The sequence below is a fragment of the Furipterus horrens genome, unplaced genomic scaffold (assembly GCF_987537825.1).
Source record: "Furipterus horrens unplaced genomic scaffold, mFurHor1.1.pri manual_scaffold_6, whole genome shotgun sequence".
Classification (NCBI taxonomy): Eukaryota; Metazoa; Chordata; class Mammalia; order Chiroptera; family Furipteridae; genus Furipterus; species Furipterus horrens.
The window spans coordinates 98487653-98512773 of record NW_028327176.1 but is presented as its reverse complement, the minus strand read 5'-3'; the positions used below and the strand labels follow the sequence as shown (position 1 = coordinate 98512773).

General features: G+C 36.5%; 1 protein-coding gene across 5 annotated transcripts in view; it reads left to right on the top strand.

The window, feature by feature from the left end:
• Positions 1-14969: 14969 nt before the first annotated feature.
• The window catches only part of SUPT3H (SPT3 homolog, SAGA and STAGA complex component), a 502007-nt gene continuing 491855 nt past the window's right edge, over positions 14970-25121 (top strand). For 4 of the 5 annotated variants that reach the window (XM_090282521.1, XM_090282522.1, XM_090282518.1 and 1 more), the window contains exon 1: positions 14970-15232. The gene's annotated coding sequence lies outside the window, so the exon portion shown is untranslated. Of the gene's footprint in view, positions 15236-25121 lie in introns of all 5 variants that reach the window. The other variant, XM_090282519.1, reaches the window with a different exon arrangement.

Here is a 25121-nt window from a genome sequence, read left to right as displayed (position 1 = left end):
AGTCTCTGTTTAGGAGAAGATCTCAAGCAACTTGGGTGAGAAGACAATAACAGTAGGATTAGTAGGAGGTAACGCAACAAAGAAAGCTAAACTGCTTTCCATTAGAAATGAAGAGAAATGTTGGCAATGTTTCCCTCTATGGAAAAAATCCAGAAGTGAAGACAGAAAGAGAGTGTAGGACGGTTGACTGAGTAACTTGGCAAAAAGACAGAGGGATTTTTTTAAATGTTTTTTCCCAATATTTTATTATGAAAAATTTCAAACAAACAGCAAGGTTGAAAGAATTTTTATGGTGAACACCCTTTTACTTAACACCTAGAATCTACATTAATATTTTACTACACTTGCTTTATCACACATCTGTACATTTATCATCCTATCTCTCCAGAAATTCATCTTTCTAATAAAAATGAATTTCTAATAAAATTGCAGATGTTGGTACAGCTGCAGGCATTTTAAAAACAGGGATGCATTGTGTTCAATTTTGTTTGTGCTGCACTGCAATTCTTCATTTCTCCTCACGTTCAGTAAAGCTCACTATTCACAAAGAGGCCTTGTGAGAATGGTGTTTTTAAATAATAGAAATCAAGGAAACAGGCTGAGTTCTGGATGTAAATAGATGCAGAAATTGAAATGAAAGAAGATTTAAGACAGAAGGGAGAAGACAAATTTAGTGGAATCAGGAAGTTAGAACAGGAGGTAACCACAAGACCATAAACTCTCTCTGGAATTTGGAGAAGTCTTGGGAAGAGCATCAGATTTGCACAGGATGGGAGTACGGATTTGAGCCCATCTTATCTCGATCCTTTAAGGGCCAGACAAACATCAGCTGACAAGTAGGGTACCCAACTCTTTCGTGGTTGCCATTTACTGAAACCAGAGGTGTTCTATCACTGAAAACAGTGATGGGAAGGTAGCAGCAAAGAAGGAGGAAAGAAAACTCTGACTTGTACCCTAAGACCTAGCCATTGCCAATGGTTCTCCCCGTTTTCTCCATCCCCTCTAACTCCATAATTTCCTTCCTTCCTTCCTCTTTTTCTCTCTTTCTCCTTCCCTTGCTCCTTTTCTCACTTCTTCCTTTCTTTGGAGGATTAAAAAAAGAGAGAAACAGAGAGAGAGAGAGAGAAAGGAGAAATAGGAAAAAGAGAATGGGAAAATGAAAAGAGAAAAAGGAAGTCACTTTAGGATCTGGGCACTTCTCTCTGCCTCCAATGCTAATCTTCCTCAATTTCTGCTCCTACTTTAGACCATTTATTAGCACAGACAAAGATAAACAGAGGAGGAAACTGTGGGGTGAGGGGTAGCAGAAAAAATGGAAGAGGAGGAAAAACCATGTGAATTGCATCACTAATTTTTCTAAGCATCATTCATTTCCACATAATCCCAAATTCAGTCCCGGAAACTCAGTCTCACAGTCCTAGGCATCTCATTGACTTTCTATGCCTAATTAGAAATTTATTTACAGTTTTTGTAAACAAAAGCTTTAAACACCTCTTTTGCAAGAGGAGAGAGCCCATGAGAGTCACACAAACACCGGAGTAATTTGATTTACTTGTTGTGCGATTTGAGGAAATTATACAACCACCTGAGCCTTAATTTCCTTGTGTCTATAATGGGGTCGATAATACCTACTTTTCTGGGTTGTTGTAAGGATTAGAGATAAGGTGCATTAGAGCACGTGCCACATAACACGCATTCAATAAAAGACAGCTGTTTGTGATACAAGGAGGAAAGACCTAAGTTGGAACTCTAGACAAAAACTGGTGTGTAAATTAGAGGAGCTCTTTTGAGGGACTGCCTGATTTCATGATAAAGATTTAAGATGAGGTAGGGAAAAAAATGTTTTATATAAGCCTGGGGATGGTGCTAGAATGCAGTCAAGTAACAACTGTTAATATTTTAGGATTAGTAATAAAGATAGCACACTTATTTAGTTGCCAATCTTTTTAAAACTTTACTCTTCAGATATCATCTTTTGAATATTTATAATATTATTGTGTGTATTGGTTTCAAAAGGAAGTATACACATATAAACATATTTTAGGGAGAAATTGAGAGGGGTAAAGGTAGCTAACTTACCTCTCTGTTAAAGCTATAGCAGAAGTCCAGCTGTTCAAACTCTAACAACCACAATGATAATAACTAATGTATATTAGCACTAATTGTGATCCGGTACTGTGCTAAGAGCTTTACATGAACTCTATGTAGTGCATATAGTTACTAGGTGAGGAACCTGGGGCCTAATAAAAAAGTAACCTTCCCAAGTGCACACAGAAAGTAGTGAAGCTGGGCAATCTGACTCTACAGTTTTACACTTAGCTACTGCCTTACATTGTCATATGTCCCAAAGCCAAGAAGGCAGCTCACTGGAACCCCTGGCAAAGTTCCAAAAAGAAAAATAACTTCACATGGTCTGGATTTTCCAACTTGAGTGTAAACCATTTAATAAATATCCATTAAACCCACAAAATGTTTTAGGCACAATACTAGGTTCAATGTTAGAAGCAGGGAATATCAAGATGAGATAAGATCCTCGCTGTTTAGGACTTCAGCAGGTCAATATTGATATTCTGTTGTATTGTTATTATTTAATAAGTTTTAAGATAATTAACTGTACTACAACTATATCTATTGTATATGTGCAATGCTTCAATAAAAAATTAAATTGAATCTAAATAATAGATCTGTAATTCTTTAATTTTGGTTTTATCATATGACTAGCAAAAGTTTTGAATACACATTTCACCAAAGAATGTATACAAATAGCCTTATATACCTTTCCTAAAACATTAACAAGTATCACAAGTCTCGCATCATTAATCACAAGGAAAATGCAAATTAAATCCACTATGAGAAATCATTTCACACCTACTAAAATGCCAATAATCAGACAAAAAATAACAAATTCTGATAAGGATGTGGAACCATCAGAATTCTCAAACATTGCTGGTAGGAATGTTAAATGGCACAGCTACTTTGGAAAACAGTTTGACCATTTCTTAAAATGTTAAACATAAAATTACCATATGATCCAGCAATTCTACTCTTAGGTTTATCCCAAGAGAAATAAGAACACATATCTACACAAAAATCTTACTCAAGCATGTGTAAGTATTATTCATAGAAGCATTATTTATAATAGCCAAAAAGTGGAAATGACCCAACTGTCCATCAACTGGTGGATAAACAAAATGTGGTATATCCAGTCAATGGATGCTGCTATTCAGCAAATAAAGGGAATGAAATACCGATACATGCTAGAAGATGAAAAGCACTGTGCTAAATGAAAGAAGCCAGACACAAATGGACACATATTATACAATTTTATTTATGTGAAATGTCCGGCAAAAGCAAATCTATGGAGACAGAAAGTAAATTAGTGGTTCTACGGCTGGGAATGGGAACAGGGCTTAACTGTAAATGGGCACAAAGAATTTTATTGGGGTGATGAAAATGTTCTAAAACTGAATTATGGTGATAGCTGTACAACTTGGTAAACTTACTAAAGCCATACGATAAAAATAAGTGAATGTTATGATGTGTAAATTATACCTCAATAAAGCTTTAAAAAATCCTAGATAATTATGTAACTAAAAATCTCAGATATTTTCATTATTAATATGAAATCTATTTCTGTTTTATATAATACTTATTTTAGCAAATACATTCAATAATATAATACTAGTTTTCTATACTAAAGCTTTATAATTGCCTGTCATTAGATCATACCTATTCAGATTTACTCTCTTCTATAATTTTAAAACAATTACTCAATTAAGAAATACATTCAAAATGCAAAGAATATTTTTGTAATTAATATAGTGGTTTAAAAGGTCTTGGGTTAAATAGTGCCAGATTCACTTGAATGTTTACTTTTATAGGCTATAGTATAAGGAAAATAACCATAGAAATTGCTTCATTTTTCATTGAATTTTTGCTCAATTGTTTTTTTAATATATTCCTACTTTACCTTCTTAATAGGCCTATGATTTTGGAAGAAGGGATAGTACTCTCATTTTACAAATGAGTACATATGAGCTCAGATGGATGGGGTGATTCAGCTAAAAAAAACCCTAGCACCCAGGGGTTTAAAAATTATATTTGAGCACTAAACAGTGTGTCATTCTACCATTGAATACTAGAGTGGCTTCAACTGATAGGTATTAGGACTCTAATAGTTGTAGATTATTTTTATATATGAAATTGAGGTAGATTTCCCGTTTCCAGTCCAACAGCTTAGAAGTTGTCCCTCCCACCCTCACAACAAGAAAACAGCTGAATGAACTGAAAACCAACAATTCTTCTTAGATCCATCATAGAATTGAGGTTACAGGGCAAACCAGTGCCCCAAACACTGGAGAGACAGAAAAGTACAGACAGTCATAGCTCAGCAGGAGCAGATACCACCGCTGGAACCTGGTAGCAGCACTTAAAGGGTAAGTGGAATTCCTGGAGACTAAGCTTGTGGACTAACTTGAGAAATAAAAAATCCTGGGGACCCACCCTTAGGAGGACCCCCTACATTCATGAGTTTTACCTACAGGAGGTCCATTAGGTTCTCAGGGTGAAAATCATAGAAAAATACCCTGGAACTTCCCACAGAAGGGTGGGAAAAGTAGACATTTTGAAATATACCCAGAGCACTCTGTTCAGCTTAACTCTGTTCTGCCTTTCCCTGCCCTCAACAGTGGGGTTGGGGTATTGGAGGGCGGGGTGGGTAGAGAACAAATGAGAGGTACTTGTGAAGGTCACAGCCTAGGGACACAGGCTCACTGAAAAACTAAAACTTAATCATAGGATTATAGAACACTTCCCTGCCCCATATTTTACCACCACATCAATCAGGTTCCTATAGAATAACAATGAATCACAACAAAAACAACAACAACAGCAAACCAAAAAACAGCAAGCCTCAGACCTGACTTATGAAGATATCTTTAGGGAAGACAAAAACAAGGACACTAGAGGAAATTTAGCCTCTGACACTATGGGCTACAGCAACAGTAAACACAACTCAACAGCTAGACAGATAAACATAAAGCCTCGCATTGAAGGCCTATTTACCTCAGCCACCTTTACCTAATATATCATGTCAGACATTCAGCCAAAAATCATAAGGAATGCTAAAAGGCAAATATGCAGTATGAAGAGACAAAGCAAGCATCAGAACCAGATACGGCAGAGCTTTTGTAATTATCAGACTGGGAATATAAAATAACAATGATTGATTTATTAAGTGGTCTAATAGAAAAAGCGCACTGCAATGTAAGGACAGATGGCTAATGTAAGCACAGAGATAGGATTCTAAGAAAAAATAAAAAAAGAAATGCTAGAAATAAAAACATTGTAACAGAAACAAAAAAGGCCAGTGATGAGTTAATCAGAAGAAATGACAGGGACAAAAAAAGAATCAATGAGCTTGAAAATATGTCAGGAGAAAAGTCCTAAACTGAAGAACAAAGAGAAAAAAGAATGCAAAAATCAGGACAGCATATCCCAGAACTGTGGGACAATTTAGAAAAGGTGTAACGTAATTATAATTGGAATACCAGAAGGAAAAGAAAGGCACAAAATAAATATTTGAGTAACAGCTAAGAATATTCCAAAATTAATGACAGACACCAAACCACAGACCAGGAAGCTCAGAGAACACCGAGCAGAATAAATAACAACAGCAAGAAATCTACAGCTAGGCACATGGTATTCGAAACTGCTGAAAATCAGAGAGATTGGAGCATTTATCCCACTCAGCTCACAGTACAGGAATGTGTCATGACAATTTGTTCTAATTCTCCTTTTTCTAGGCTTCGTGACTAAGTCCTCTTCTTAATCACCCACCTACATATCTGACTGTCAAGTAAGTCTTTAAGATCCTTCTAGACCATGACTGTTAGCTTTTTCATTGTTTAGGGTATTCAAAAGAACATTCCTCAGATCCTGAAAGTGGCTCCAAGTTCCAAATATTTCTGCAAAGGAAACATTGTTGGAACAATTGTAGCAGAAAATTACTGTATTATTGGTATGTAATATAAAAATCACAGCCATGAACATGTGTCTATGGAGAAACTATTAAACTAAGCTTGACTGACTAACTTCATGTTTCATTAATATCCATTTACTATTTGTTCACTTATTTTGTAATCCATTAGCATTTGTTGCAAGATAATCAGTTGCAAGGGCCAAAGTTAAAAAAAAAAAGTATTGGAGAACGTAAAAGTGAAAAACTTCATAGACTTTCTACCCATGAATTAAGAAATGACCACTATTATTTAATTACAATGGGATCATACTAGCACAGGAGTGTAATTTGAGAACTGTTACTTACAGTGAGTTTACTGAATATTTTTGATGCAGTGAACAATAATTTTATTTTTTCTCTATTATAAATGTACAGATTGAGCAGGGAGGCAAAAATGTTTTACCATACATATCTATCTACTTTGTAAAACTTGGAAGAAAGGATTCTTTTTGTTCAAAATTTTAAACGTTATATGACACCTATTTCCAGAGAGAAACCAGCAAAGTCTCTAAAATTCTTAAAGATATTGTCCTGAGTAAATATATTTTGCTAAAAATGATGAGAATGTGATTGAGTGGCAGAGCTTATGCTTTATCATTTACTTGCTAGTTGGGAGAAGTCACAGATTCTGTAGAAGTTGTTCTCAAACATTAGTGGATCTCAAGTCACATGGAGGGCTGTTAAAGCAGATTTCTGAGCTAAGCCTTCAGTTTCTGATCCTGTAGGTACGAGATGGGACCCAAAGTTTTACCAACAAGATGTAGATGTTGCAACCATATTTTAAGGAACATCCCTCAGATCCTGAAAGTGGTTTCAAGTTCCAAATATTTCTGCAAAGGCAACATTGTTGGAACAATGGTAGTAGAAAATTACTGTATTATTGATATGTAATATACATAATATCCCCTGAGCTATCTTCAATTTAATAAGCCCTTGGTTATCTCTCTCCCATTCCCCAGTGGTTCACCTTCTACTCCTTTTACTATATCATCCCTATTTTTTCAGCATCACTACTTTCCTACAGGGAAATTGGAGTCATCACATATGAACGGCCTCAAGTTTGTATTCCTTTCTCCAGTTTATCCCTTTTCCATTTTAAGTCTCATCTTACTTCCTGGTCTCTGGATCAAACACCTTCCCATGTCTTCCAGGATCTAATTCCATCTACACGTTGTAGAGATTTTGTCATTGGCTATCTTCTGTCTCAAGTGTTCAGTTTTTCCTTTTCTACCAGTTTCTTCTCCATAGCTTATAAATAAGCTCAAGTCCTTGATCATGAAAATCTATCCTGTGATCCTGAAAATTTCTCTAGCTACTCTATTTTCATAGGCCACTTTCTTGGAAAGATAACTCACACTATTTCTCAACTCCCTTATTTACTTTTCTCTTTTCAAGACACTACAACCGACTTTCTAATCTCTCTATTGAGGTTGCTTTGCTAAGGCTATTTTGAACTTGCTAAGTCCAATTAACTTTAATTCTCACTTGAGTACCAGTCATCTCTCTCTGAACCTCTCTGTCCTCCTGGTTTCTCTGACACTACTACCTTCTCTGTGTTCTTTGTGAGCCTCTTCCTTACCCTCTCCCAATGAATATGGATGTCCAACATCCAATCCTTGACTCACTTCTCTTTGTTCAATACATTCTTCCTTGGCCATTTCACTGTCTCCCGTTGGCTTCAATTGTGACCACACAAATCCTTTGAGGATGCTTTTAGGCCAAATCTAGGAACAGGGCTAAATTCCACATATAAGTGATGTATGTGGAATGCTGTATGTTGTATGTTGCATGATGCTGGTTCCCAAATGTAGATGTATATCTACTCTATTGAGCTTCAGAATTTATTCTAGCTTTTATCCCTACCATTCTGTGACCCATCCATTTGGCTACTGATTATAGCCACCTGGAATTTTGTGTGGTTGCCTTAAACTCAAAATGTCTAACCTGCTTCTCAGTAAGTTGAGAAATCTTGGAATTATCCTTGAGTTTGTTTTCCTTGCCTTGCTTCCATACCAGTGACTAAATCTTATAAATTCTACTTCTTTAGTACTTTTCCTACTTAGTATTTTTCCTGTCATCTTCTATCATTTCCTACTGCAGTGACATAGCTCTAGCTCATATCACCTCTTTCTTGAATTGTTAACTTTTTCCTATTTTTAGCCCTTCCATCCTTTTTTGCACATTAATGCCAACTTACTATCAGCCAAACTTAATCACGTCATTGCATTAAAAAACATTTCCAAGCCACCCCCAGTTTTTTTTTTTTTTTATGACAGCCTAAATTTCTTCACACAATGCACAAGACTTCCTTTGATCTGGCTTCTACCAAAGGTTTCTGGCTTCTATTGTTATACCCTATGATCCCGTCATGCTGGACAACTTAAAATTCCCTGCAACATCCTGTGGCTTTGCTCATGCTGCTCCCTCTGCTTAAATTATCCTTCCTCATTGTGTTCCACTATTACTCACTTTTCAAGACTCAGCTTTTGAGTCACCTTCTTGACAGTAATAATGATAATATAAAACAATGTTTATTAAGTGCTTATTACATGCCGGGCACTTTATATTCTCATGTAATCTTCACAAGACTCAGAAATTTGTATCATCCTTGATTCATGAATGAAGCAACGAGGCTCAGAGAGGCTGCCTTTCTTGACATCTTTTTCTCCTCAGTCAATACGTAGCAAAATCATTACTCCCTATTTTGTGTCTGTTTTAAAATATTTTATGCTACAGCTGACTGTTTTGAAGGGGACAATCTCCAAATTGTTTAAGAAAATATATTAGTAAATCTTCCAAGGTCTGGGGCTGCTGGAATCTAAGAAAAATAAAAAAGATCACCAAACTACTCAGCATTAGGAATAAATAGAAATTTGTGGGGAGGGGAGAGCAGAAAAGGATAGAAGAGAAAGAAGAAAGGGAGGCAGTGAAGAGAAACATGGTGGGCTTTTTAGAACAGGCATTTACTTTTAAGTTGTGTTTCTGTGATGGGCTTGCAAATTAGGAGGTATGGAGGCTCAAGCCAATCTTAACTTAGAATTTAGTTATCAGGGAGATCTCAGTTAACATCTAGAGTACATACAGGAGTGAACAAAAGTAGGTTTACTGTTGTGAGTACATGAAACAGTTTATTCTTGTATTATTATTTATTAATTATTATATTATTTTCTTATTAAAAATCTTTTATTTAGTTAGTTTATGAGAGAACGGAAGGATGGGAGAAAGGGAGGGAAACATCAGTGTTCGAGAGATACATCTTTCAGTTATCTCTCACTCACCTGCAACTGGGGACCTGGCCTGCAGCCTAGACACATAACCTGACTGCTACTCCATCTGGTGACCTCTGGGTTCACAGGCCAGCACTCAATCCACTGAGTCGCACCAGCCAGGGCTAATTATTTTATTGTTTTCCATGTGAACAACTGTATACCTGCTTTTGCCCACCCCTTATTATTATGGCATCTTTGCTCTTGTTTATGTACCTTTGTCACTCCTAAATTTATCAGTAAGAAGTCTTTTTGAAGGCAGAAACTCTGTTACTTATCATTATTTCTCCAAGGTCTAGCAATGACTGATGTACTTAATGGGTTCTCAATAAATGTTTGTTAAAGAATAATTGTCATATTGACATATATTTGTTGAATTCAGAAAATATAATACCCTAAAACTTAAGATGGGACTCTTGTATTTAATTTATTTTGATGTCTAATGCATCAGAAATACAAACATCATAAAATCAATAGCTAATTAAAAACTGTAACATAGTAACTATAAGTTCCTGAATATTTTCAATATGTCAGGAACTTTTCATTTAAATCCTGATGACAACCCTACCATATAGATGTTCTTATTCCTATTTTGCAGTGTAATAGTTACATATTTTCTGACAGGTTGAATAATTTGTCCAGGGTATTATGACTAGTCACTGGCACTAAAGCCCGTATTTTCTGCACTATGCCTCATTGAATAAGGTTGTTTTAAATATATCCTGGAAACAGAAAATATAGTTTATGCTGCATGTATAAAAAGCTAAAAATAAAAAGAACTTGGTCAAATATTTTGATATAGTTCCCTGATCACTATTTAATAATTGATCTGAGCACTCCTTAATCAAAACAGGTTTATTGTATCCAGCTTCAGAGTGTGAACTAGGAATCACAGGTTGCATTAACCATACTGTGGTTTATTTCACTCATGGTACTGATTCATTTTTGGCCCTATTTCCACACGCAATAAAAAAATGTATATTCAATAAAATGGAGGCAGTTATACAAATAATTCACTGAATATGTCCAGGTTTATATCTAAATATTGCAATGAAAATACTTGGGGGAACTGGATGTTTCTATATATTTGTCTCCACTTTACTGTTAGGTATTGACAGACTGACTCCCCCACCAAATAGTTATTATTATTATTTTCTACCAGGGGATGTTCAGCTTTCTCACGTCTTCTTTAAACAAAAGTAAAATATTCCTTGACATATGTTATACAAGTCTAGATGGACCTCTATTATGGGTGCAGGATTAGAAAATAAATTTTTATTATAAAAAGTTACAAATACAAATTTTCCTTCATTTCCACAAGAACCTACTCATGATGACAAAAATATCACACATAATACACTGTACTTATTTTTTTATAAAGTGATTTAAAAAAATTATTGATGAGAGAGAAAGTGTGTGAGAGAACAAGAGAAAGAGAAAGATCCATTTGAGAGAAACTTCGATTGGTTGCCTCCCACATGTATCCCAACTGGGTCTCAAACTTGCAACCTAGGCATGTGCCCTGACTGGAAATGGAACCTACTACCCTTCAGTGCACAGGAGAATGCTCCAACCAACCAAGCCATTCCCGCCAGGCCTTAATTACTTATTGATGCCTAAAACTGAATTCTTGATCTCTTACACTCACCCAAAACACTCCATCCTCAGTCTTCGCCATTTCAGTAAATGGCAAATTCATTTTTCTAGTTTTTCAGAATACTTAGAGTCTTCCTTGATGCCTCTCATTCACAAGAACCCCAATTCCTATCTGTCATTAAATTATGTTGATTTTCAAAATATATCCAGAATCCAACCATGTCTTACAGTATCTACTTCAGCAACCTGAGTATAAGCTACCATCATCTTTTTTTTCTGGTTTACTGCAATAAAACCTGTAACTCTACAGACTGTTTTAAAGCCTAAGTCACTTCATGTCAATTCTCTGCTAATAGCCTCCCAGTCCCTGGCACTCATCTGCCGCCCTTGTACCTCTGTAACCTTACATTACACTATTTTCTTTCTGGGTCACTCTTCTTAAGCTAAAATAACCCCTGGACATTACTGCGACTTACTAGATCTGCTCCCGCTTCAGGGGCTTGGCGTTCGTTATTTTCATTGTCTGAAATGCTCTTTCTTTAGATATCTGGAACTGTCTCCTTCACCTTCTTCAAGTTATTATTCAACTGCCACTTTCTCAGTGAGGCCCATCCTACTTTCCCGATTTAAAAATTACAATTCTCCCATTCCTCCTGTGCTTCATCTCATTCCATATCCCTTCCCTGTTGTATAATGTTTTTCCCTGTAACACTCATGGCCTTCTACACATATTATATAATTTAAGTATTTTGTTACTGTCCAACTCCTCCTACTAGAATGTGAGTTTGATGATGATGTGGATTTTTCTTTGGTTCTCTATTATATCTGCAACTCCTAGAATAATGGCAGACACATGGTACCTGACATCTAGTACAAGAGGTATTATGTATTGGATTCCATGGAAATAGGAGCAACTAAATTTCCATGTGTCTAGAGAGTTCAGGGGCCCTTTGAAACCCTGATATTCTATGATTCCCTTCCCACTCCGAGTCTCTAAAACATGACCAGTTTCTCAGCAGCTAAGCATTAATTTAAAAATATCCTGGAGTGTTAAACCTACAATGAATTCAATGAAAGGTTCCTAAGAGGATGGATCATGATTATAGTTCTACAAGCTGCTCAATACTGAAAGTCTTAACATTTTTCTCTCATCATGTGTTGCTCTTTCTACTTTGAAATATACCAATGTAATTGGAAGGTATGAGAAGCTAATTTGATTAAACCCTGAATAATTATGTAATGCCCCCACCATGTATCAATATATTTGATTAGTATATATTCTTTCACATGGTCTTTTGAAATGTGTATTATCATTTGAATATCCAAGTCAGCCTACAACAAGAGCCTTGCATATATATTCATGTAATTTTTGGTAGCAAAAATATGCATGCTGAAATTATTCTTTATAATTTTAAGACCCATCCTTTGGTCATTCTTATTTTAAAGAAACATAGACTTTTAGGGCTGCAAGGCTTTAGTTATTTGGTTTTATCACCTTATTTTACAGATATGAGAACTGAAGCCCAACAATGTTATGTAACTTGCCCAGGTTCCAGAGAAATCAGTAAACTTGTTCTAAAACTAAAGCAAGGTACCTTTGAGATTACAATTGAAAAATAGTTAATCCCAGGAAATTAACTGAATATAGCAACAATGCAGTATGCAATCCTAAACAACATGCAGTTCTATCCATGCTTACTATATAGGCATTAGAAAAGTATAAAATAATTAATATATAGGATAGAAAATGCCTCCACAACCAAGAGTCATGGATCACAAAAGAATAAGAATTTGCAGCTCACTTTAAGTGAACAGTCCCTATGGCGTTTACATGATGGAAAAAAAACACTATCACAGGATCGGTCCATATTACCATGACTTCTGCTATAAGGAGAATTAGGGCTTCTTTTATTACCTAACCTAGCCGTTTTTTAAAGATGCCAAGAGGTATTTTTCCTTAGGTATGTTCACTTTCTCTTTGCATTATATGAAGTTTATTATGCCAGAGGAATGTGAAAGTCCGCAATAACAGTGCTTCATTTGCCTTTAATAGTTTTTTTCAAGGATGTGGTCAATTCACTCGGTGTCCTGATGTGTTTTCTCCTTATGCTTTGAAAATCATGTATTTTTCTGAGAAGTGATAATCCTTAATGTCTCAATTTCAGCAACAGCTTGTTTTCGCTTTGCTATAATTAAGATACCTTAGTAACATTGATCATTTATTTGCTATCAATCTAATGGGAAATATTTTTGACCCTTTATGTACAGCGGTGCTCTCACACTACAAACTAAATCATGGCTAAATCAAAATTTTTAAAATGGGTTTTAATAGATTCCAGGAGGTAGGAACATTAGGATAACTCATGTGACTTCAAAGCTAAGATTTCTGCCAACAGCACAATTTACAATTTCCTAAGAGAAAATTTTTTACCTCCCTCCACTAGAGCCTTCTTTAACTAAGTTTCCTTTCTCCATGGCCCACTTTAATTAACTCCCGTTTTCTATGATTGTATATTGGTCAGACAACAGAAGCCTGAGAGTAAGGAGATCTGCATTCCATTCTGAAAAACTGTGTCAAATCTGGCCTTCACGTGATGCAGGTGTGACTCCTGTGCGAGACCAAATCTACTATGGCAACATTATTTGAACATAATTTTAATTGAAATGATTTGCTTTGGGTTATATTTCTTTTGCTATAATAATTTTTCTCTTAATTTTCTCCTAGTTTCTTGGTAATGTACTCCAAAGAGCTTTTCAGCTATTGTGTAAGGCAGTCTTCCTTTGTAAGACATTATGACAATTTTTTTCTGTTACCTTCCCTTATCTTCTACACTTTGCCCAGCATTGAACTGAGTCCTGATTTACATATTATGGTGAGTTTTTACAACCTAAATATATTGATTCTTTTGGAACTTCTAAGTATTTTGCAAATACTGAATTGTTGGGGAGATTAATGTGAACTAAACGTAAAAAACAACTACAACACAACTACACACAACTACAATGACACTATACACATAACTACAATCACAGAGAAAATAATCAAATAAGTTGCTCTTTTAAATATTGTAAGCAAATAGTAGAAAAGGATTATTTCAGAACACAAATATTTATAGGCAAGAAAATAACAAGCAGTAACACTTAAAAAGACCTGAAGGTTAGTAGTTGAATGTGAAGTATGTTATTATATTTGACACAGTAGGAGTGGATATGAGCATGGTTAATCCAGTCTTCCCCAAGCAGCTGAAAAGAATGTTAATATAAATAGTAAGATTTCATTTAAAATAAAGAAGCAATCGAAATCACTGTTTTACAACCGTAAAAGAACTATACCTGTATCAATCAAATGTGAGAGAATAGGATACACAGTTCAATAACGGGAGTGCAAGACTTAAAAATAAGGAGGAACAGGTCAAAAATAAGGGAAAATAAAAGATCATCTATAAAGAAGTTTGAAATAGAAAAAAGTTTCAATAATAAAAATGTGGGTCGTTAAATGCACGAACTTGGTAAAATAGAGGGAAAAACTTCATTGCAGGCCACCTTTCCCAACGCTGCTCTAATGACTTTGTGCAGGGGGCTGGGTGGGCACTAATGGTGCGCAGCAGCCGGTGTTCCATGGTCCCAGAGAGGGTTCCATGTCCTCTCCCGTTACTGCGGTCCTTTAGGGCAGCGGGGTTTTTCTTATCTCTCCATTTCCCTTCACCATGCTCCAAGCAGTATCCAGCTCATTTCCAGGTTCACCCTAATTCCTGAAGATAAATTTACTTGGGCCAATCTCGGATGTGAACTTGGAAACAAATTTCCAGTTGTCTTCAGGTCCATTGTTAAAGAAGCCAAGACCGGCCGTCGAACACCCTTTGGTCCTTAGCTCATCCCCACTCCTCTCCCAGCAGCTCCTACTCTACGGCCCGAAACAAGTTCATGGTCGCCCGCCTCGGGCTCTGAGGGAAGTGCACAGCGCCCACGGAAAGCGGCCACCCGTGGGCTTCACGACGCTCCACCCCCAGCGAGCCTGGCGGAAGTGGCTAGCTTGGGAAAGGAGACCGCGCGCCACCTGGCCTGCCGCGCATGCGCCAGCGCCCGCGCCGCCAGTGTTGTGGGTGTCTGTAGCTCTCCTTCTTCGGTCTCTGCAACCCACGCCCCACAGAGAGTCGGGCTCACGCCATCTTTCTCCCATCCCCACGACCCCCGCTCCAGCCGAAACACTTTTTCCCTTTCTACACTCTCGGCCCACCCCGCCCTTATTCAAGCGTGTCCCGGGCCGCAGCAGCAGAAACCGCACCATCTCTACCCCCACATTCTCCACGCGGGACGCGCAGCGGTGCCTACAAGTGTTCTTAAAGCAGAGGTTGTTGGTGGCGTTGGGGGCGGTGCGGGGGCGGGCGGGGGAGGGGATGGGAACCGGGAGGGATCCCGCGCGGCGAGCCCAGCGTGTCCGGGCCCTGGCGCTGGCCCCGCCCTGGCCTCCGCCGTAGGGCGGCCGTGGGGCAGCAATATTGGCATTCGTACTGGAAGGGTGAAGGGAAGACAGTCGTGAGAGGCGCTGGCCCAGCTCGGCGCCCGGGCTCTCCCGCGGTGTGTGGAGTTGGCTCTTGACTCCTCCCCACCGGAGGGTGGGCATGGGGCGAGGGGAGTGGGGCAGGCTATCAGGAGCGGGTGTTGCTGGGGTGTAAGAAGCACGTTCCGCGTGTCATCCTGGGTAGTGTTTTTTTTTTTTTTTGAAAATCCTTAAAGGAAATCGTTCTATGGGCGGGGTGGAAGAAGAGTTAGGTAGAGTTAGTAGAAGTGTAGCATTTAGAAAAAGGAAATGATTAACTTTTCTCTGTGGGTGAGCCCACAGCTGTGACTCCTAGGGAAATCACGTAGCACGGATTTGGCCGGGTGTTTTGGGCTGTAAAATAGGGATAGTAATAGTTTAGCTTAGCATCGTGAGGATTATATGAGGTAATCCACGTTAAATGCTTAGAACAGCTCCAGGCACACGTCAATTACATGGTAATTGTAGTTAGTTCTGGTCTCCCATGTATTAAGAAATTCAGAATGACTGTGACCTTGTTTTTTAAATGAAAAATCAGTCAAGACCCCTGGTCTAACGAACGAACATGGCTTTGCAGGGACAGTAGAATGTAATACACTCAGAGCTGATCCTGGACATACGTTATTAATGTACACGTGGGTAAATTAACATTAATTCTATCAGGCTGATAGAAACTTTAAACTATTTCGTTGGAAAGTGTATATTTATGTGGATGGAGAGGACCTAGAATCTTAGTACCGTATATATGAGGGGCAGAACTTTGTAAGTGAAATTAAGTTAGCTCTGCAAATATTTACTGGAAGACCAAGTTGAGGACAGACTTGGGGAATTTCTGGTGGATGTTACAGAGAGGCTACATTTGATTGTGAGGAAAAGTTTCCTGACAGTACTTTGCAAAAATAAAAGGTACTTTACTGTGCTATTGCAAGTTTCTTGTCTCTAGGAATATTCAACTAAAGATCTAGAGCAGCGTAGGTCTAGCGCATCACTGCCCAATGGAACTTTATGTCATGATGGAAATATTATGTAATAATCTGTGCTATACTGACATGGTATCCGCCAGATGCAAGTGGCTCTTAAGCACTGGAAATGTGGCTGGTGTTCTGAGGAACTTAATTTTTAATTTTATATTAATTAAAATACAAATAGTGACATGTGGCTAGCGGTTGCCTTATTGCACAACATAAGGTGAAGAATCTAGACTTTGAGACCCCTTCTATTTCTTGCTTTGGTTGAGTTTTAAGTCAGAGAAGCCAACTCTAGGAACATTTATTGCCTTAGGGCAGCGATGTTTCAACTGGTGTGCACACCTGTGTGCCACAAGAATTTTGAAAACATTAATACCAAACTATTTAGTCAGGGGCACTAATCTCTTTTTCCTTAGATTGTCAAATAAAAAAATGACAACAGCCAACACAATAATGGCTGTCTGGTGTGGGTGTGAATGAATCAAAATTATACCTTTTTTTTTTTTTGTCAGATTGGCAAAAAATATAGTGTATTTTTTGGTGTTCTGCAGTTTTAGTAATTAGTTTATGTGTGCCATGAGATGAAAAAGGTTGAAAATCCCTGCCTTAGGGAATCATAATTATATTCAAATAATGCCTTTCATTAAAGTACTATAGTTCAAAGCATGGGTCTGTTAGTAGTTATTTACAGCTTGACAAATTAAAACAAAGCATTCTTTTGTCTACTACATTGTACAGCTAATGCTAGATTCATTTGCAGAGCCATAACAATACTAACTGGAGTTTCCTTTAATCATTACTGTAGTGTGTTGTGACCATGAGTTCCTCTATCTTTTATCACTTTGGTTAGTTTTCAGTGAAAGCTTTTCAACTCTTTTATTCTTGAAGGTTTTTTTTGTTTTTTTGTTTTCATTTAAAAAATGGTGCCTTTTTTTTTTTTTTTAACTTTTGAGCATTGGCCATCTTAGAAGTAGTTTTGTGGTTATCAGGTTACTAGTATTCAAAATTTTTGAAGAGGTAAGTCTGAAATTTGGTGATATTTTGCAAGATTATTTTTTGTGAAGTATGTAGCTGTTTCTTTTTCATGCGAATATGTAAAGAGTTAAGTTTGAAAGGAAAACTTAAAAAACAACTTTATAGATAGCAACCTTAACTCTGGCCTGATGTCTATAAAATGGTGACCTTGGTTTCAAGGCTGAAGGTAATCATTAGGTCTGAAACGAAACTTAAAGCTCGTGAATTAAGCATATGCAGAGAATAAGCCATTACATACAACTCAAAATGGTTGCTCTTATGTAGGGTGACTTATCCCCCACTTTTTTGGGACAGTCATGTTTTTTAGAGCCTGTTTGTCTCAGTATAGTTATTAACAGAGCCCCGTTCACTGTCAAAAATGCCCCAGCTGGAACCACATAATAATATGGTCACTCTACATTTAGGTTTGTTGAAATCTGTAATATGTAATTTTAGGAGGATTAACCATATTGCAGTCCTAAAAATGTACTTGCTTATAAGTAATGACAAAGTTATTGCTTACGAGCTTAAGTAATAGAGATGAGATATCTGGAATAAGACCAGCAAGTGACTTGTCCTTTTAGCCATTGGTAATTTTAAAATTTTGTTTTTCTCCTCATAATTGAATAGAAATCTTTGGCAGCTTGATTTTTGGTTCTCTCTAAAAAAATGATTTTTGGTATGGAAGGCCACAAAAAGTTAAGCCATGTCAACCAAATCAGAAGATTGAGTATTCTTGTTGAAAGTAAAGCCCGTTTTATTTTATGGTGAGGTGAGGTTGAATAGTGAAATCAGTCAGAATGTTAAAGAGTTTGCTTATAGTTCACTTAAATAGTAAGGAAAAATAATTCAACCAAATGTATTATTATATTAATTGAATTTATACTGTGGTGAAAAAAATATTTTATTGAGAGACACACTTAGTTTGAGTCCTCACTTTTCTAATGGTTAAATGAGGTCACTCATGTGGAGTGCTGGGTGCAGCAAAGCACATAAAAAATAGTATTTAGTAAGTATCACCAGTCTTAAGATTATTAAATAATGGATCTGGAAGAGATATTAATATTCTGAGATGCATTGTAGCTGGGTGCAAAGAGCACTTAAAACTAATTCCAAAAACCTAGGTTTAGTCCTTTTCTGCTATATTCTCTCTTTGTGATTTCAGTTGCTTACTTTTCTGAGTCCCAGTTTCGTCATCAGTAAAATGGAATTGGTACCTAACCTCATTCCACATCTTCACAGGGTAGTTGGAGGCTTCAAATGAGAATTACATAAATTGTTGTCTTGTTTTACAAACATTTTATATTGGTTTTGTTTCAGCTTGTCTACCTACTACCTCCAGTAAAGACTGACCTTAAATCTGCAAAAATTGTTGTATATTTTAATTTGTGAAACAGCATACAGATTATAACAGGCACAATTACCCAAATTGTTTTCTTTAACAAATAATACTGTAAGTCACAGTAATGGTGCTTTATTGATCTGGTTACAACATATTCTCTATACAAAACAACTCCATACCACTGCTTAGAGAGAACCAACATTTTCATGGGCCCTTGATGCGTTCCACCCATTGTGCGAAATGCTGCAGCTCATGTAGTTATTCAGCTATGTCATTGCCACTTAAGAGGTGATACTGATGAGGCTCTTTCTGGAACCGATGGTCAAGGTCTAATAACATCAGGTTGGTAGTTAATGGATATTGAATGTTAAATAAGGTACTGAATATATAAATTGCATGCTATCTGGCATATAGTATGTAATAGTTGAAAAAAATGCTCTGTTGTATTAATAGGACAGTAATTTGAAATAATATGTGAATGCACTTTATAAATTATTTAAAAATCTTGAAATGTACTTTTGCTATTTAACATACTACAGAGGTTTTATGAGTGAATCCTGTATATTTCACTTTTCTGTATTTGTTTCTGAAATACCCTGGCTGGTGTAGCTCAGTTGCTTCGAGTGTCGTCGTCCTTAGAGTGAAGGGTTACATACCTAGGTTGCGGCAGTTTGGTCCTGATCAGGGTACTTAATGGGAAGCAATAGATTGAAGTCTCTCTGTCTCTCTGTCTCTCTCTCCTCTCCCTATCCCTACTCCTTCTCTCTTACCCTTCTTCTCTCTCCCCCTTCTTTTCTCTCTAAAATCAATGAGCATGCCCTCTGGTGAGGATAAAAGAAAGACTACTACTAATCATACCATTCTTTCTTTGAGAATATACATGTTTAATGATAATACTTTGTGTTATGTTTTCAAGAAGCTATACTTCTGCTTGGATGATGATTCTTCTGCTTCATCATCATCATCATCATCATCATCATCATGAACTGAGAGCTTTTTATATACCAGGCAATGACCTAAGTGCTTTATAAACATTATTTCATGTAACCTATGAGAAGAGTTTTTAATTTCTACTTTAAAGATGAGGGAACTGAGGCAGGGAGGTGATATCACTTGCCCAAGGTCACATGGTAAGTGTTAGAGCCTGTATTTGAACTCCAAAGCCCAGCTCTTTACTGCTGAACTGAATCGGCATAGGCAGGTACTTCTCAACAAAGTTCACTGTGACAAACACATTGTGGAGGTCTTGTGAGTTAATTATGATCAACTTTTATTAGTATGTTCCTTGTGGGATAGTAGAAAGAACTCTGGAACAGGAGTCAGGGGACCTCCGTTTTAGTCCCAGCTGTATCACTAAATAGTGATGTGTCCTTGGGCAGTTCAAGAAACCCCTCTGGACTTCAGTTTCCTCACCTGAAAAATGAGGGATTTGGATGAAATTAGTGATTTTCAAACTGTAGTTCTGAACCTCAGATGTCTTGGGTCCCCCTCCCGCCAATTAGCTTTTGTCTGTTATAGCTGTTTATCCATCTGCCTAAGATTTACTTTTAAGGAAAGAATTTCTGAACTTTTAAAGTCATCAGCCTCCAAGATAACTTAATGACAAGGCCCCTGACAACTATGTGTACAACTCCTCAGTAGTTTAGTGTGTTAAAGGAGATACGCATATTTTACAAATGAAGAAACTAAGGCACTAAAATGGGAAAAGATTGGTGAATTTTTGTTAAAATATGTATGTACATGGGCTGAATATTTCAAGTTATCAGCTATCTGAATCAAAGCCTGTTTTTGTTGTTGTTGTTAGATTTGTGACCTTCACTAGTATTTTTCCTTTTAGTTTTCTCATTGGTTGAGGGGAAGTACCTGCTTGGTAGAGTGATTGTAAAAAAAAAAATACTAATTCAGGTGAAGGACCCTTTATCAACTTTGAAATACTTATACAAATTCATCTATTTTTTTACCTGCCTACATGGGAGTAACCCCCCGCACCCCTTTTTAGTCACATGAACTATGTTTTTAACCACATCAGATATTTTATTGAATTGTTTATATTTAATATAGACTTTGCACAAGGTTTAATATTTCTAAAATGTGAATCTAGATTGGAAGAGAATTTTGATGTTTAATTTTCCTTATCAAATACACTTAACCTTTTACTATTAGAAGTATAACTGATTCCAAAATTTTGCATATATCTGAAAAGTTATCCATTAAGTAATTCAGTTGTATACTATTTTATGTAAAAACAACAGTGTTTCAGTTTTGGAAAATTAAGCTTGCCATTTTATCTGGGTTTGGGTGTTAGTATTTTAGGATGATCTGGTTAGGCACATTTGCAGTGCACTTTAAGAACTATTTTCCAAAGAATAAAAATTTTTTAAAATTAAGTATTTTCATAAGAGTATTGAATATGAAAGTACATAGGCTATAAACCTACAGTAATGTGAGACTAAAGAAAGAAATATATAACTTCCTGTGTCTCTGAGCAGACTGTCTCTGGGATCCTGTATTTGTAGGTTTAAAAAATAATTGCTCATGTAGCCAACTAGGATATGTAAACACAGTTTATGTGTCTGTCTGTGTATTGGGAATTTTATAGTTAACAGGTGGTATTCTTTTCAATTCAGGTATATTTTTTGAGTGCCCATTATGTGGTAGCCACTGTCTTCTTTAGAACACCCTTCTGAGACAGGCACAAATTCTTGACAGATGGAGAGACTGAACTTGAGAGATTAGTTGCTCCTTATTACTACGTTCTTCTATATTGATTAATTATCCTTCTTAACAAAAACCCTATGCCCGTGACTTTTACTTCAGTTTTCTGCCTTATAACTCTGTCACAAAGCTTCTGAAGGATTTCATCTCCACTTGAATGTCTAATAGTTGTCTCAGACTTATCGTGGCCCAAACTGAATTTCTTTCTTTCTCCTCTCCAAGCTTCCTGGTCTCAGTAAATGGTGCCACCATTCAACCAGCTGCTCAGATCCCAAACTTGAGAGTCATCCTTGACTACCTTTCTCTTACACCCCATGTCTAATCCATCAGCAAGTCAGCTCTGCCTTCAAAACATACTCCAGAAATCTGACCACTTCTCACCGTCTTTACTTGTTTCACTAATTCAAGCCACTGTTTTCTCTTGTCTGTATAACTTCAGTAATTTGCTAACTGGTCTCATTGCCTGCACCATTGCTTCTTTATAATGCATTCTCACGGCAGTTGGAGTTACCTTTTTAAAACCTAAAACATTTCAAGTCACATTTGGCTTTGTTCAGAGCTTATATTAAATGTCACTTTCTGGTTGAAATCAACTTGTTTGATTAGTTTTCATAGCATTTGTCACTACTTCAAATTATATTTATGTGCTTTTCTCTTACATTATATTGTATCTCTTTTTTGTCTAGCTAATATCCCTAGCTCTTAAATTAGTGTTTGGCCTGTAGTAGGTACCCAATAAATAGTTATAAATGAATAAGCCAAAGCACAGGAGGTGCATTAGCTTTAAATAAGGGAGAGCCTTTATTGTAAGAGGAGGAAGTCAAGAGAAGATATGTTAATTTTAGTAGAGGAGAGTGGAGGGAGTTACTGAATAAAGGCTTTTTATTTCTCTGTGAAGTAGAAGGTATAGTCATCTGCCAATAGTTGGAGAGATTATGAGGCAGAGGTTTATTGATAAAATAAATTATTAATAAAAATAATATGTATGCACTAAAATATTTAATGTTAAACGAAAAGAATTAGTAACAAACAATTAGATGTCAGAGAAAGGAGAATTCCTGATGGTTATGCCACTGGGAAGGTTTCTTGGTGATACTGAATTTAGGTCATGCTTTTCTAGACCACTTGGGTTTGGATAGGTGGAGAGGTAACATGGTATTGCTGGCAGGAAGAACTGTAACGGTTCAAAAGAACTTGTGATGGTTCAGGAGATATTGAATGTTTGATTTGACTGCTATAGGAAAGGAAGCTGGAGAGGCCCAGTGAGATAAGTTTTGTCTTCCAGGCAAAGGGGAGCTATTGGAGGCTGCTGAGTAGAGGAGTAACATATATTTAGAATGAGTACTCTGGAGGTAATCTACAGAATTAATTAGAAAGATGGGGAACGGGCTTACAAGATAATTCAGTAAAGGTATTAAGGTGAAATTAGAAAGGAACGGATTGATTTAGATTGCTTTTTTATAAGAAAAAAAAATGTCAGGCCTGGAGTTCCTGGATATAGATAGGCAGGGAAGGAGCTGGACAATCTGACATGCCTTGGTGTTTTCGACCTTAAGTGACTGAAGACCAGTACTGTATTGCTCTTATAGGACTGCTGGACATGGAAGCAGGTGTGATGGGGAAAATATACCAGAAAGTAGTTTTATATATTACAGAGAACTGTTTTTCTGTCTCTGAATATGAAGTCTTTGGTAATTGTATTAAAATTGTGGTTTTCAAACTAATAAGCAAAACAAGTAGACTCATAGAGAGCAGATGACAGCTAGTGGGGTGGGGGGTTAGGGACGGAGGGATTGAGCAAAAAGGAATAAGGACTCATGGGCATGGACAACAGTGTGGTGATTGCTAGGGGAGGAGGTAAAAGGGGCCAAAATGGTAATCGAAAAAAAATACAATAAAGATTAAATAAAAAAATAAAATCGTGGTTCTCTACTTATAGTATTCCTAATAACTTGTTATTTTGCTCATTAAGTATTCCTTATGACTACGTATAGCTTCTTACTTATATTAATTAGAATCAGACTGATTTAGATTCGGAACTACTTATTCCTGTGCTGGTAGATTTTCAGAAATATAATTGCTCAGTGAATGGTAAAGCAGAATATTTTCTTAGATTATGTATTTCTGTTTATGGTGCCTCATAATTTTCAAAGTACTTTTACTAATGAGATACGGATAGTTTGGATTTGCTATTTGCTTACCTGTTTTTTTAACTGCAGTTAAATTTGGTTTATTTTCAGATTATAGCAGGTGTTAAAATCTCAGTATAATTATTCCATATTGACTGGGTCTGATCTTCCTCCTCTTCTCTCATAGTATCCTTTGCCTGATCCCTAAGCTCATTGCATTGGGGTATGTCTGTTAACTTCAGTAAGCTATAAGCTACTAAATGGCAAGGATGTGTTTTGCTTATCTTTGTATTCTTTGTTATACCATTCAGCATTTTTTCATTTACCTATCATTTACTGAACATCAGCCATGTCAGACAGTATATTAGGTATCGGAATTACTGATAAAACAGAGTCCTTGTTTTTAAGCAGTGGGCATTTTGAAGATGAGGAAATAGTTACACCACAGTGTAAGAAGTGCTGTGATACATGCGTCTAATTTCAGGGTCTGAGCTCTTCTTCTTCTTTTTTTTGGTATGGTAGGTGAATGCAGATGAGTTTTTTAGTTATGAAAATAAAATTAGAAGCTGTTTCAGAAAAATTACTCTATTTTCAAAAATAGTTATGAATCATCTGTTCTTTGGATTATGCATTGGATTATTCATGTCACTTCTTTGTTAGCAGATAATTGAATGGACACTTGTGTTTTATAGCTTTGAAGTTCACTGAAATGGGGTATATATAAATGTATCATAATTACCATAATGTTATCCCAAGCATAAGGTATAAAATTTTTAAAAATTGTACATTTTAATTTATTATTTGCATTCTCAGTGATTGAGTGATTTTCTTTTTTTCTTTTTTTTTTTTTTTTTGTTACAGCAGGAGAAATTTAGATCATAATGTAACTTGAGGGTATTTTTTTTATACAAAACTAAAATGCAGTGTATAATAATGTTGGCCTAACCATAATTGCTTCCTGCCTTTGGAGTTCTATGAAAATGCTCTTAGTATAATAGTTTTCTGTTTATATTATGTGAAATGTTCAGGTTATGAATGATTGGAATTGAGTCTCAGATGCTTAGAATCAGTACATAGGTCTGCTGAGTTAATTTTTCTCAGCAGTGATGTAATAGAAATGATAAAAAATTCCACTATCTTTTAATAAATAGATAGATTGATGAATTTCACAATTCAGATTTTGAAAAATGTATTGATTTTGAGAAAGAGAGAGAGAGGGAGAGAAAGAGAGAGAGAGAGAGGGAGAGAGAGAACCAATGCTTGCTTTCCCGTTTCTTTATGCATTCATTGGTTGATCCTTGTATATAGCCTGATCAGGGACCGAACCTGCAACCCTGGCATATTGGGATGATGCTCTAATCAACTGAGTTACCTGGTTAGGGCCTAACAATTCAGATTTTGATGTTTTGAGGATGCTGTAACTAGTAATACATTTTTCAACTCTAAGGTATTGATCACTTAGTCACCACAAACATGAGCTATAAATAGAAACCCAGTAACATGTTCATTGCATTTTCATTTAATTCACATTT